The sequence below is a fragment of the Triticum dicoccoides genome, chromosome 7A (assembly GCF_002162155.2).
Source record: "Triticum dicoccoides isolate Atlit2015 ecotype Zavitan chromosome 7A, WEW_v2.0, whole genome shotgun sequence".
Taxonomy (NCBI): Eukaryota; Viridiplantae; Streptophyta; class Magnoliopsida; order Poales; family Poaceae; genus Triticum; species Triticum dicoccoides.
Genome location: NC_041392.1, coordinates 508375998 through 508390210, shown reverse-complemented (window position 1 = coordinate 508390210; position 14213 = coordinate 508375998). Strand labels below are relative to the sequence as shown.

General features: G+C 50.1%; 1 pseudogene; it reads left to right on the top strand.

The window, feature by feature from the left end:
• Positions 1-824: 824 nt before the first annotated feature.
• LOC119333570 lies at positions 825-8077 on the top strand (annotated as a pseudogene).
• The last annotated feature ends 6136 nt before the right edge of the window (positions 8078-14213 follow it).

Genomic DNA, 14213 nt, shown 5'->3' with positions numbered 1-14213 from the left:
AAATTAACCATCTTTGATTCAACGAGCTAGTCAAGTAGAGGCATACTAGTGACACTATGTTTGTCTATGTATTCACACATGTACTAAGTTTCCGGTTAATACAATTCTAGCATGAATAATAAACATTTATCATGGTATAAGGAAATAAATAATTACTTTATTATTGCCTCTAGGGCATATTTCCTTCAAAATTTTCAAACATTTCTTTTTTTTCTTTTTTTCTTGCAGGTTACAGGTGAAACTACTGACACCCCTCCCACAAGACAGAAATATACTCATGTGTGCACAAATGAAAGGATAAACAGCTCAGAAAGGTCCCATAAAGATCTTACTTACTACCACAGTAGGTTGTCTTTTATTATAGCAGCCCTGCATAGATTTCAGCTTCTTCAATATCTCTACCAAGGACATAGCTCCAGTTTAGGTTTTCATTTTATTTTAGAATTGTGTGTTCGAATCAAATCTATACATCAGTTGGTTCCAGACATTTGGAGCATAGTTGCTTAAGTTGGCTTTTTTCGTGCCATGGTGAATGTGCACGGACCAGATGATCAAAATAGCTTTGCGACTTGGTCAAGTTGCACCAAATCTGCCAAAAAGTGCAAAGCCCACAAGGTTTTTTTTCTACTATACAACCAAAATTTGTGCTCATCTGCACTATTGCATTTGCTATGTGCAACCAAAATCTGACAAGTAACAAGTTCCAGAGAAGAGGTAAGGGGCAGAGAAGGCGGAGCATCTGGAGAGGACGAACTCATAGTTTTTTGTGTGCAATTGGCTTTTCTGGAGTTCACCGTCTGGATCTCAGCTTCTATCTTGGCGCCATGGGAGATCCGAGGTTCTATCTTTGTAGGGAGAGTACCTTCGAGGTGAAGAAGACAACATGCGGGGGCAGTTGCAATTGGGATAGGACGAAGGGGGGTTGAGATCCTCTGCAGTACTGTATGGTGCTGTAGTGTCGATGACATATGTGACCAGGTCCCACATGACAGTGACTGTACAACACCGTACAGTACTGCAGAGGATCCTAACCCGACGAAGGGTGGGGAGGGGGGAGGAAAGAACGTGGTCGGTGGGGGGCTGTCGTGCATCTGAGGGGAGGCTGCCGGGACCGCTGATAGATGGGATGGCGTGCGACTAGGTTTCCTTTTGCGGACGAGGGGGGACCAGGTATTTCCTTCCTGGTCGGTCGCTCGGGGTCGCCAGCGAGCCAATGAGCGCTCGCTAGACGCGTCTGAGAAACAAGACTGCCGTGTCGACTGGAGGTAGCTTTTTGGGGACATCAAAGACTTGTCAAAGATGCCCCAAAAAAGAAATCCAAGATAGCCCCAAAAGTACACGGTGGTCATTTGCCATGGGATATGCAATGCAGAATCTACCACGCCATCCACACACGTACAATCTTATTTCATGTGGCTACTATGTTGTGAAAGGGATTTTTTTTCAAAACTAGCATGGTTTTTACAGCAATTTCTGAAATTAGCAGTGCTAACAAGTTATTTGCAAAATTAGCACCCCGTCGGCCTCCCATTGGCCGAAGAGTGGCTCTTCGGCCAGCCGTTGACCGAAGAGGGCACTTCTGCCTCCCGTTGGCCAAAGTGTGCCCCAACTAGACCGAAAAGGACTCTTCAGCTTCTCATAGGCCGAAGAGCACTCTTTGGTCAACCGTAGGCCGAAGAGTCCCCGGGCCCCACCTTTTCGCGTGAACAGGTGACCGAAGTTGCATGGTCACGCTCTTCTGCTTACTGTAGGCCGAAAAGGGTTTTTTTATTATGACTTACGAATGTTGTGTAACCATTTTGCAATGAAAAAAAATTGCACAGCCCTTTTCGTAAATATTTTCCCGCCAACTCTTTCCCCTCCATATGTTCCCGCCAATCCTTTCCCGCCATATGTTCACGCCACCCGTTTCCCGCCAACCCTTTCCCGCCATATGTTCCCGCCACCCGTTTCCCGCCAACCCTTTCCCGCCATATGTTCCCGCCAACTCTTTCCCTCCATACCCCAGTCGTTCTTTCCCGCCATTTTCTCTCCTCTCTACCTATAAAACCCCAGTGCACCCCCTCGGCGGCACGAAGCTGCACCTCCTCCTCACCAGCCAAACCGCCTCCTCCTCCTCAGCCCACCATGGCCTCTCCTCCTCACCCCATCATGACTGCACCTCACTTGTACGCACAAATAGCTATCCCATTGGGAAAAAATGACCGTAGGCCGATGGAGATGGCTACGATCTACCGTTTCTGTGCTTTGGATTCGAAAATAGGTGGAGAAACAAAGAGATCAGCGAGGGGGGGCGATGTACAGAGAGGAACGAGAGAGACAAAGGAAGAACAGCGAGAGGAGAAAGAAGATGCCGCTCGGGCCTTATCCGCTACTCTTCGGCCACTGGTAAGCCGAAGACCTCTTCGGTCGCTGGCTGGCCGAAGAGGCCCATCTTCGGTCTCTGGCTGGCCGAAGAGGCCCGTCTTCGGCCCAGTTCGCGCACGCTTCGGCCTGGCTTAACCGAAGACGTGTCTTCGGGCTTCCGCAGGTCGAAAAGGTCCACTTCGGCCAACCGTTGACCGACGGGCCGCTAGTTTTGCAAATAACGTATCGACACTGCTAGTTTTCGAAATTGCTATAAAAAACGTGCTACTTTTGAAAAAATCTGTGAAAGGTACTGTGTCTCAAGCATTGAGACGACACTTATGGACTAAACGTTATCCAACAAGCAACGATGCCTTATAGCGATTTGCCAAAACGAAAACGGAAAAAACTTACTGCTTACATCTTGGTCGGACTTAACAACAGAGGATATGGATGTGCCGTAGCTGCTTTGTTTAGGAAACAGCTTTGCCGATCTAAGCATTCATTTGGCCGTCCAGCAGATGGAGCTGCATCACTATAAAATCAACTCCGATACCGCTCTCATCGACCATTGCCGATGCAATGCTCCTACTGCTGTGCATCGTGGTCCTCCCTGCCGTGCTCCTCCTCGTGCTATCCTCCAAGCAGCACGGGGAATGCTACGTCGGCGGCCGGCCGCTCCCTCCCGGGCCACCATGGCCACGGCTCCCACTTCTTGGGAACCTCCTGTATCGCTGCCCTACAACCGCCTCCCTCGTCGATGCGCTTCGGCGCCTCCACGCGAACTACGGCCCCGTCGTCACCCTCTGGACGGGCGGCAAGCCGGCCATCTTCATCGCCGGCCGTGACGCCGCGCACCGCACCCTCGCCCGCGATGGTGCCACCTTCGCGCACCGTCCGCCGTCGTGGTCCTTCGGGTTTAACGCCCACGGCGTCAACAGCTCCCAGTACGGCGGCCGCTGGAGCCTCCTCCGGCGCAACATCAGCTCGCACCTTGCAGGGGCGCCTCTCGCTGGCGCGCTACAATATTCCCTCGGTAAGCTTGTTTCGAGTCTCGAGTGTGCGGCCGCGGCGGCCAAGAACCACGTCGTTGTGCCATCAGAAATGCTCCGACACGCCGTGGTCTCCTTCTTCGCCTCGCTTTGCTTCGGCGAGGGAGTGGAGGAGGACGTGCTCAGGCAGCTACGAGGAGTCCACGCCGAGATCCTCTCCCTCGTCGTTGAGCTCGGCGCGTTCCACCTAATGCCAGCGCTCCTCGAGGTCGCGTGCTACTTCCCTAGGTGCCGGAAGCTATCCAACGCCCAGAAGAGGCACCGTGCTACTGTCATGACTCTCATCAGTGCTCGCCAACAACGAGACAGTGATGGGGTCGGCTCAGGGCGGCGCCGGTGCTACGTCGACACGCTCCTGGAGCTAAGGCTCGGAGACGAGGAGATGGTGAGCCTGTGCTGGGAGTTCATGAACGCTGCCGCCAAGACCACTTCCACGGCGCTCGAGTGGATCATGGCACGTCTTGTGCTCCACCAGGTATGCGTACCGATACGAGATAGGCTTTTTTGCTCCCGGGGGTCGGGACTCATGGTTATCCTGTACTACATCTGTCCTAGTTTATAGCTTCTTATGGTATTTTATGTGAATTTTTGATCAAATATTTAACTAATAAAGATGATATTATTTTTTATGACATGCATTAACATTTTGTTAGTTAAAATTATGATTAAATTTTGATACAAAATACTAAGGGGACTAATAAACAAGGAAGGAGATAGTACATTTGTACAGAACGCAATATCTAGAGATCAGTGGCATGTCCTGTGATAGCGTTTTGTTTAGCAGGCGCGTGGGGTATTGAGACGGTGAGACCTGCTGTGATTCATGCTTTTTCTCCAGTGGCAGATGTCCATACTAAGCGATTTCTCTGACATGTTCGCTTCGCACATACACAAAACGACTACCCGTGACTACTTTGGAGAGAAACACAAATTAGAGAGAAAAACTCCTTGAAATCCAATGTTAAATTGAATAGAGAGAGCATTACTTTTCTAGAGCAGTGAGAGAGAACGCCTTTTTAATGAAGTGAGAGAGAGGCTTGTGCATGTGTGTATGCAGGTGCAGGTGAGAGAGAGTGTGTGTCAGCAGAGTGAGCGCCCATCTGAGAAAAAGCGTGAGGCATGCATGTGAAACGAGAGAGAGCATCCTGTCACCACAGGACAATTTTTAAACAGCGACCTGCCTGTCAGCCCCCTACACCCGCTGCTGTTGCAAATGATCGGTGACTTGGCAGGCTGCACTACGAATCTTAGCCCCAGGCCGCTTTTTTTACGCCGGCGTCGAAAAAAGGCCCAATCGCGTTCCCAAGACGTCGAAATTCGCCAGATCGGCCCGTTTTTTGACCCGGCGTGCCCAGGCCGAACCCAGCGCACTGGGGGCGCTTGGGGCACCGGCGGAAGGAAAAATCGCCCGGGTCCCCACTGTCAGGCGAAAAGTCACACTGATTCGCCCCGTTTCCCCCTCTCCTTCCCCGACACCTTGCCGATCCCGGCGTCGCCAGCCACCTCTCTGCCGCCGTCGTCGATATCTCGCCATTCCTCGCCGTGAAACAAAGAAAGATCCCCCGACGCCCTCTCCCCCCCACTTTCCCCGAGTTTTCCTCGCCGCTCCGGCGCCCGCCGACGAGTCTGCGCACGACGCCCGCTACGTGTTCGGTGCTTTGCCTGCCCCGGCCGCGATGGACTCCGACGACGAGGAGGTGCTCACGGCGTTGCTCGAGGAGGAAGCCGCCGCCGCCGCCCAGGACGAAGAACACCTCATGGTCCTCACCGCCCTGGCCGGCTTGCTTGCTGGCGATGCAAAGCCGAGGCGAGGCGGCTCGGCGCCGGGGCGACGGAAAGCAAAGAACCGTCATGAGCTCGAAGGCTATTGCATGCTCTACTCCGACTACTTCGCCGACGCTCCACTGCACGGCGACAAAGTTTTCCGACGCCATTATCGGATGGGCCGAAAGCTTTTCCTCAGGATAATCAATGAACTCAAGGAGTACGACAACTACTTCAGGTGCAAGAAGGATTGCACCGGCACACTTGGATTCACCTTAATCCAGAAGTGCATGACAGCTATGAGAATGCTTGCATACGGGGCTCCAGGTGATTCACTCGACGACTATGGGCGCATGGCCGAGTCCACGATCATTGAGTGCACCTACAAGTTCTGCATGGTTGTGGTGGCAGTGTTTGGACCGAGGTACTTGCGATCACCCAATGCTGAAGACACTGCTCGGATCCTGGCACAGAATGAAGCAAGAGGATTTCCTGGTATGCTTGGAAGCATCGACTGCATGCACTGGGCATGGAAGAACTGCCCGTTTGCTTGGCAGGGGATGTACAAAGGTGCCAAAGGAGCTTGCAGTGTGATACTTAAGGCAGTGGCCACACAGGACCTCTGGATTTGGCACGCTTTCTTTGGTATGCCAGAAACTCACAATGACATCAACGTGCTGCAGTGCTCTCCTGTTTTTGCCAAGCTCGTTGAGGGCCATTCTCCTCCGGTGAACTTCGATATCAATGGGCACCAATACAACAAGGGGTACTACCTAGCAGATGGCATCTATCCGAGATGGTCAACATTGTGAAGACTATCTCAAGACATGTGCCAGGAGGCAAGAACTCCCACTTTTCGAAGGTTCAGGAGGCTTGCAGGAAGGATGTCCAGCGAGCATTTGGCGTGCTCCAATCTCGATTTGCTGTTGTCCGGTACCCCGCTAAGACTTGGTCGAACAATCAAATGTGGGAGATCATGACTTGTTATGTCATTTTGCACAACATGATCATTGAGAGCGAGCAGGAAGAGCCAGTATTTGACACTGAACCATATTACAGGCAGGGTCCTCTTGCCCAAGTGGATCACCAGCTCCCTGCAACATGGACGGCCTTCCTCAACATGCGCCAGGAGACCCGAGACCACAGGTGCATCATCAGCTGCAGCAGGATCTAGTGGAGCACCTACGGAGGGTCAAGGGCAACGCCTAGCTGGACGTGCAATGAAATATGAGTGTTTTTATTATTTGTGATGATTTTATTGATGATTTTATTTGAATGAGCGCCGAAACACGCCGAAACACGTCGAGCGTGGGCCGTTTTGCGCCGGAAATTGGGCCAATCCAGCACCGAAAATGGGCTGAAAGCGCCGATACTGGGCCGATATCGGCGCCTAGGGGCGACCTGGGGGGGGGGGGCTGGGAACGCACTAGCAACCAAGCCTAAAATAGCGTCGGCTCGCCCCCAAGCGGCGGTTTTCGGCGCGTCTTGGGGGCGCAACGGCTGGAGATGCTCTTAAAGGGCCTCGATGGATGAAATTTCACTTTCAGGTCTCCTTTAGTTCATAGGATAGGAATTTTATAGGAATAGAAAAAATTATAGGAAGAGATGCCATTTGGTGCATAGGATATTAATTTTTCCATTAAGTCTAGGCTAATGTTTTTTTTCTTCAAAATGTGAAGAATTGATTCTTATACTATATAGGAATAGGAATCCATTCCTATAAACCAAAAGGCTTCTGCAAATTCTGTCCTATAGAGTTTCTACAAAATCCTACAAACCAAAGAAGGCCTCATAATACATATAGTTGATATGACATGCAACTTTTCCTAGAATATACTACTCCGTCTTGGTTTATTAGTCTTCTACTTATTTTATGCTAATTTTTTACTAAGGTTCAACTAACAAAATGTTAATGTATATCATAAAAAATTATATCGATGGATTCATATTTGAACATAGTTTTCAGTTATATTACTTTTGCGACATGTATTAACATTTGTTGGTTAAATTTAAAGTTAAAATTTATCACAGAATACGAAGGGGAATAATAAACCAGAAAGGAGGTAGTAACTCATAAAATTTGATATGACATGCAACTTCCCAGGATATACAACGGAAGTTACAGAAGGACATCGCTAGGGGAGGGGAAGTCGATGGGAACTGCACGGCGGATGGTGAGCGGCGGAGCCCGTTCCTGGACGCCGGGTGCTCGAAGCGCTGCTCGTCGCCACCCCCCGGCGCACTACCTGCTGGCGCACACGACACACAAGGACGTCTACCTCGACGGCTACGTGATACCCAAGGGCTCTGTCGTCAACTACGGCGTGGCTGATATCGGACGCGACGCGACGTCGTGGACGAACCCCGTCGAGTTCTTGCCTGAGCGCTTCTTGGAGGGCGGAGAAGGATACGGCGTTTCTGTTACCGCCGGCAGTGGGAGCGGCGAGGAGTCGATGAAGATGATGCCTTTCGGCAGCGGGCGGAGGGCGTGCCCTGGCGCCACTGTCGCTCTGACGGTGCTCAAGTCCTTCGTCGAAAAGCTGGTCACGAGGTTCGAGTGGACACCGGTTGGGGCGGTGGACCAGCGTTTTGATTTTCGGTTTGTGATTTTTCTCGCCCTAGGCCGAGATGGCCGAATTTCGGTCGTTTTTAAAAATTTCGGCCGAAATTTGACCAAATTTTGACTGAAATTTGATTAAAATTTGACCAAAATTTCTCAAATTTGACCAATTTCGGCGGAAAATAGATTTCGCCCTAGGCCGAGATGGCCGAAATTCGGCCGAAATCCATTTTTTACGGCCGAATTTCAAAACCCTGCGGTGGACATGGAAGAGAAACCGGGGCTTGTCACCGAGATGAGGACGCCGTTACGCACTTGTTTGGTCGTGAGACCGCATGTACAGCCCACAAACTGATAGCGTACTAGGGCATCGATCAACAGCTTGCAAAAAAACGGAAGTCGTATTCCTACATAAAATTATATAAAAACTCTACATAGTATAGTAGTTTATACCGTGTTGGGCAAATAAGCCACGGCTCGGACGGATCAGGCGCGGTGCGCGTGCGTGCGTGCGGTGGCCGCGTCGGGTCCGACCGTGGCTGGCTCGGGTGTGTGTTTGCGTGCCCGAGAGTGTGTTCCGTGTGCGTGCGTGAGTGGCGTGCGTTGCTGTTATCTGTTGAAGCTGGATGTGCATGCGCGAGTTGATCGCGTTCGTTAGCACGAAGCGGGCAGGCATGCAGATTGTGCCCACGTAGTGGGGCGGGTGGGCTGCGCCGTGTGCGGCCAGCTCGGGTATAAGTCCGCTCCTGGTCGCTGATGTAAGGCACGGAGTTGCCAAACCATGTAGCCAGTGGGTTCAGCTCGAGTATGTGCTCGAGGGAAAAGACGCCGTACGTGCGGCGGGTGGAGTTCGGGCTCCAGGAAAAACATCACCATGTCATCTCTGTGCTCGTGTTCTTCTCCACCTCCTTCTTCTTCGTTGGTTCGTGCCACGGCAAGTGAGGGAGAGCAGAGAGAGTGCCAGGTCGAGCTAGAGAGACGGAGCTACGGCAACAACAATTGATATCGGAGCATCGGGTTCGCAGGAGCTCGCCGGCGATGGCGCTCGTCTCGTGCGGCGGCGGAGCACGGTGATGCCGTGCGTGCGGGGAGCGCGGCAGCCGCGGCGGACCTGCGTGGTGGCGCAGAGGCTGCGGTGGCGCGGCGTGGCTCGGCGGAGAGAAGGCCAAGCTCCTGGACACGCCGGATCGGCCGCGTTGATCGCATCGGAGCGCGATCATGGCGCGAGCTGGAGACATGCGGAGCATGGCGAATGAGGCGCGGCGGCGAGCTGGGCGTGACCGGTGCGTGTTATGGGTGCGCACCGGACGCGTCGGGACCGCAGGAGTGGACCGCGTCGAGGCGCTGGACTTGGTTGCGCAGATCGCGTACGTGCGCGGCGGGAGCGCGGGCCGGGAGCGCGGGGACGTGGGGAGTGCGTGCGAAGGGCACGGCGGTCGCGGAGAAGAGGAGGTCGCGAAGGACCTGCGTGGTGGCGCAGAGGTCGCGACGGCTCGGGGCGACAACCGTCGAAGGTGCGTGTCACGGAGACGAGGCGTGGCGGCGCACGGGCCTGCGTGCTGCTGTAGCGGCAGCGAGCGGAGGCTTGTGACGGAGACGCAGCGGAGGATTCCATGGCGCTGAGACAACGCCGACGAGGCAGGGCTCGCATCGGCAGGTCGTGCGGCAACGCCGTGGCTTAGGAGGTGAAGTGTTGGGCAAATAAGCCACGGCTCGGACGGGTCAGGCGCGGTGCGCGTGCGTGCGTGCGGTGGCCCCATCGGGTCCGACCGTGGCGGGCTCGGGTGTGTGTTTGCGTGCCCGAGAGTGTGTTCCGTGTGCGTGCGGGAGTGGCATGCGTTGCTGTTATCTATTGAAGCCGGATGTGCATGCGCGAGTTGATCGCGTTCGTTAGCACGAAGCGGGCAGGCATGCAGATTGTGCCCACGTAGTAGGGTGGGTGGGCTGCGCCGTGTGCAGCCAGCTCGGGTATAAGTCCCCTCCTGGTCGCTGATGTAAGGCACGGAGTTGCCAAACCATGTAGCCAGTGGGTTCAGCTCGAGTATGTGCTCGAGGGAAAAGACGCCGTACGTGCGGCGGGTGGAGTTCGGGCTCCAGGAAAAACATCATCATGTCATCTCTGTGCTCGTGTTCTTCTCCACCTCCTTCTTCTTCGTTGGTTCGTGCCACGGCAAGTGAGGGAGAGCAGAGAGAGTGCCAGGTCGAGCTAGAGAGACGGAGCTACGGCAACAACATACGGAAATTTATGGTGCATTATAATACACACGTGTATTATATGGGCGATCTAATGAATGAGAATAACTGGACCTTTTTGAACCCAAGGGTATTTTCGACCTAAAAATTTCTGTGCCCTTAATCGATCCAATTAGGTCCAGGGGTATTCTCATCCTAAATTTTTCGAGTAAATTAATTGCATTAATAAAACACTTCATTATAGAGGTCCAATCATCATGTGTACTCTTTTGAATTTCGGTTCGAGCGGTTCGTCCTCTCTCCTCCTCTCGAGCCCTAACCTCGGGCTCCCCCTCCATCGCCGCCTATCGCCTCCGGCGCCCTCGATTGGCGCTGATCGCCGCCGATCGCACCCACCGTGTCTACCCCTTCTGCTCCTACTCCCCCCTCCCCCCTCCATCGCAAGTCACCCCACTCGGGTCGCGGGCCAGATCTTCCGACGAGCCGCTAATCCACTCCTTCCCCGAGCGGACGCCACCTTCCCCAACCCGAGAGGCCACATCATCCTCATCGACGTACATCAACTTTTTCACGCCGGATCTTCGCTGTAAGTGCCTAGCCATCTCAAATCTTTTCTGGTCCCTTCTGCATATAGCACCAATAGGGGTCGGATTTGATTCGGGTTTAGGATATGTCATGTGAGGTTTAGGGTTTATCGTTTCAGAAAGTTGTGACAAGATTTCGATCGGATTTGGTTAGGGTTTAGGATATGTCATGTGAGGTTTAGGGTTTATGTTTTCAGAAAGTTGTGACGAGATTACAATTGAAAGGAAGTGTATGTCAGATGTAGCTAGGACATATTGATGGACTTAGTTAGGGTTATGTGGCATGATAAAGTTGTCAGCAGATTTGGATTCAAAGAAAGTTATTTTGGATTTAGTTAGGAGATACTTTTGAATTGAGTTTCGAGATATTTTGGATTTAGTTAGGAGATAATTATTTTGTATGGAGTTTGGACTTATTTTGGATTTAGTTAGGAGATAATTTGGATTTAGTTAGGAGATACTTTTGGATTTTGTTAGGAGATAATTTGGATTTAGTTAGGAGATAATTTTGAATGGAGATTGCAGATAATTGATCTATCAGGGTGGATCTATCAAGGCATTTGAAGGACTCGTGGACTTTGGATTTAGTTAGTTGATCATCAGTTAGAGCTAGTACAATCAATTACAAATTTCTGAATTTAGTCAGGGCATATTTACTTACAGCTTTTGAAGGCTGAGTTAGGTACATGAATCCGATATGAAAAATTAAATCAATTATTTAAGCAGAGTAGTGCATAATTTCGGTAACATATGCTATCCATCTGTAACATTGACTATCTGTTTTCGCTGGCAGCATAACGACATGGATGGTAAAGGCAACAATGGCAAAAACTTGGGTGATACAGGCAACGATGATAAGGACATGGGCCATAGAGGCAACGAAGGCAAAGGCATGGATGATAAGGACAATGATTTCGTAGTCATGGATCCCAAAGGAATGGATGGTATGTGCATGGATGATAAGGACAATGAAGATGCAGGCAAGGATGGCATAGACATGGATGATGTACACATGCAAGGTAAAGGAACTGATAATAAAGGCATGACTAGTTCAGACCTGAATGAGTGTATGGAATACTTAGAGATTATGAAGACTTTCAGGACTGAGGAAGAAGCCTACATGTTCTACGTAGGCTATGCGAGAAAAAAGGGTTTGGTGTTAGAAAGGATGATCTGAAGTACAGGGGTCCGGGTCTGAAACAAAATGCATACAGAAGGACATACAAGTGCTGCAAACAAGGATGGCGAGCCCTTAAGCACTTTAACAGAGCTGAAAGAAAAAGAACACCAAGGGGTCTTTCTCGGTGTGGGTGTCCCGCTCTTTTTCAAGTTGAGCTACAAGATAGCAGTGGCCTCTGGTTCGTCAAGAATTTTGTGGACAAGCATAACCATCTGTTTGTCCCTGCTAACCTGACTCCCTACTTATCAGCTCATCATAGAATGACTGACGCACAAAAGGCCGATGTCATCGAGTATGCTGTCGGTGGACTTCGAACACATCAGATTATGAATGTAATGGAGAAAAATACCAGTGGTCCCGACAAGCTTGGATTTATAGATCGAGATCTATACAATCATGTTTTAATCCAGAAGAAGCGTAAGATAGAAGGCAGAGACACTAGATATTTGTTCACCTATATGATTGCACATAAAAAAGCAAACCCGGAATTCTTTTTCAAATTCACAAAAGATAGCGAAGGCCATTTGAGGAACATATTCTGGGCTGATTCACAATCCCGGATTGACTATGTTGCCTTTGGTGGTGTCGTGGTGTTCGATAGTACATATCGGTCTAACAAGTACAGGCTTCCGTTTGTTCCATTTGTTGGTCTGAACCATCACCGCAGCACAGTTTTGTTTGGGGTCGGTCTAGTGTCAAACGAGAAAGTTGCATCATACCAGTGGCTTCTTCTTGTATTTTTGGAGGCAATGTCCCAGACGGCACCCATTTCAGCAATCACCGATGGGGATTGTTCAATGGCTAAAACAATAGCTACTGTCTGGACCGAAACAGATCATCGTTTGTGCATGTGGCATATCGAGGAGAATATGGTGATCCACCTCCGCAAGAAAAAGCTTGAGGAATTTAGGGAATTCATTTATCGTCGTTGGGATGTTGATGAGTTTGAGAAAAGATGGGAGACTTATAAGGTTAGGTTCAAAATAAAACCAACAGGCAAGAGGTCATCATGGGTTAACAGGATGTACGAGCTGCGACACAAATGGGCTGCTGCGTACACAAATGGTAGATATTTCCTAGGCATGATGAGTAATCAGAGGAGTAAGTCTCTCAACTCAAGGCTTCATGTGCACCTGAACGTACAGGAAGATGCAACTTGTTGATTTGTTGCAGCATGTTGAGCACTGTGTATCCATAATGCGTAAGAATGAAGCAGCATTAGACGCAGTAGCGATACATACGATACCCTTCACTAAGCTGAATGCACACCATATGGAGATTGCTGCCTCTTATATTTATACAACTATGATATTTCCACGGGTAAAGCGTCAGATTGTCGAAGGAACAAATTGGCAGGTCACAGACCGGGTAGCGTGTGATGGTTTGGTCGTGTTTGGAGTTTTGCGCAAAGTCCCATATGATAAAGTCCCATATGGCAGGGATGCTAGAGAATTACAAGGTAAGGATGGTAATGACTCGGATGCTAAGGTTCCTATAGACTTGGAAGGTAAGGATGCTGAGGACTTGCATGCAAAAAACTTGGATGCTGAGGATCCCAATGACTTGGAAGGCAAGGATGGTGTGTACTTGCATGCAAAAAACCTGGATGCTAAGGATCCCAATGACTTGGAAGGTAGGGACAGTGAGGAGTTGGATGCAAAAAAGTTGGATGCACAAGGCGTGGATGGTAAGCCTATGGATTTTATATATCACGTGACTTGTCTGTTTACAGGAGCAAGACTGGATGCTGCAGCTTGTAAATGTAAAAAGTTGGAAAGTCAGGATCACCCATGTGCACATATATTCTGCGTTCTGGATCATCTTGGTGTACGCACATTTCCAAAAAAATTGTGAAGAAAAGATGGATAATGCATGCCAAGCCATCGTTCCCTTTCTCGAGGACTGCGAATACTCACGTATGGTCTGATCACATGAATAAGTATCATCAACTACGCAACATGGCTAGTGACGCTTTATTCACAGCCGCAGCTAGCGATTCACAGTCAGAACAGGTGATGGAGCTCCTCCGGAGTATATTGGTTGATGGAGAAAAAACTGATTTGGATGAAGGCCAGAAATCGTTTGTTCCTTTGCCAGCATACTTCTCTACTGCTCGCGAATGCTGCACTGATGATGTGGAAAATCCAATCAAAATAATTCCAAAAGGGAGACAAACTACCGAAGAATCGAACAAGAGGATTAAATCCAGGCGAGAGCAGATGAGAGGGAAAAAAGCAACGAAGTTAGTGCACATGTTAATCTCATAGTTCATTTCCATACATGCTTACAGAGTTAATATGTTCTCCGGGAGAGTGTTCACATGTTTTCCTTCAATTTAAGCAGGAACAAATGGGGGAAATCAAAGGTCACAAGGAGGAAGAAGCGAAAAGAGAACGACTCAGAGACAGAAGAAGACACAGAGTTAGATACAGAAGAAGAGGAAGCTTCAAAAAAAGCAACAAAGTTAGTGCACATGTTAATCTCATTCTTCATTTCCATACATGCTTATAGAGTTAATATGTTCTCCGAGAGAG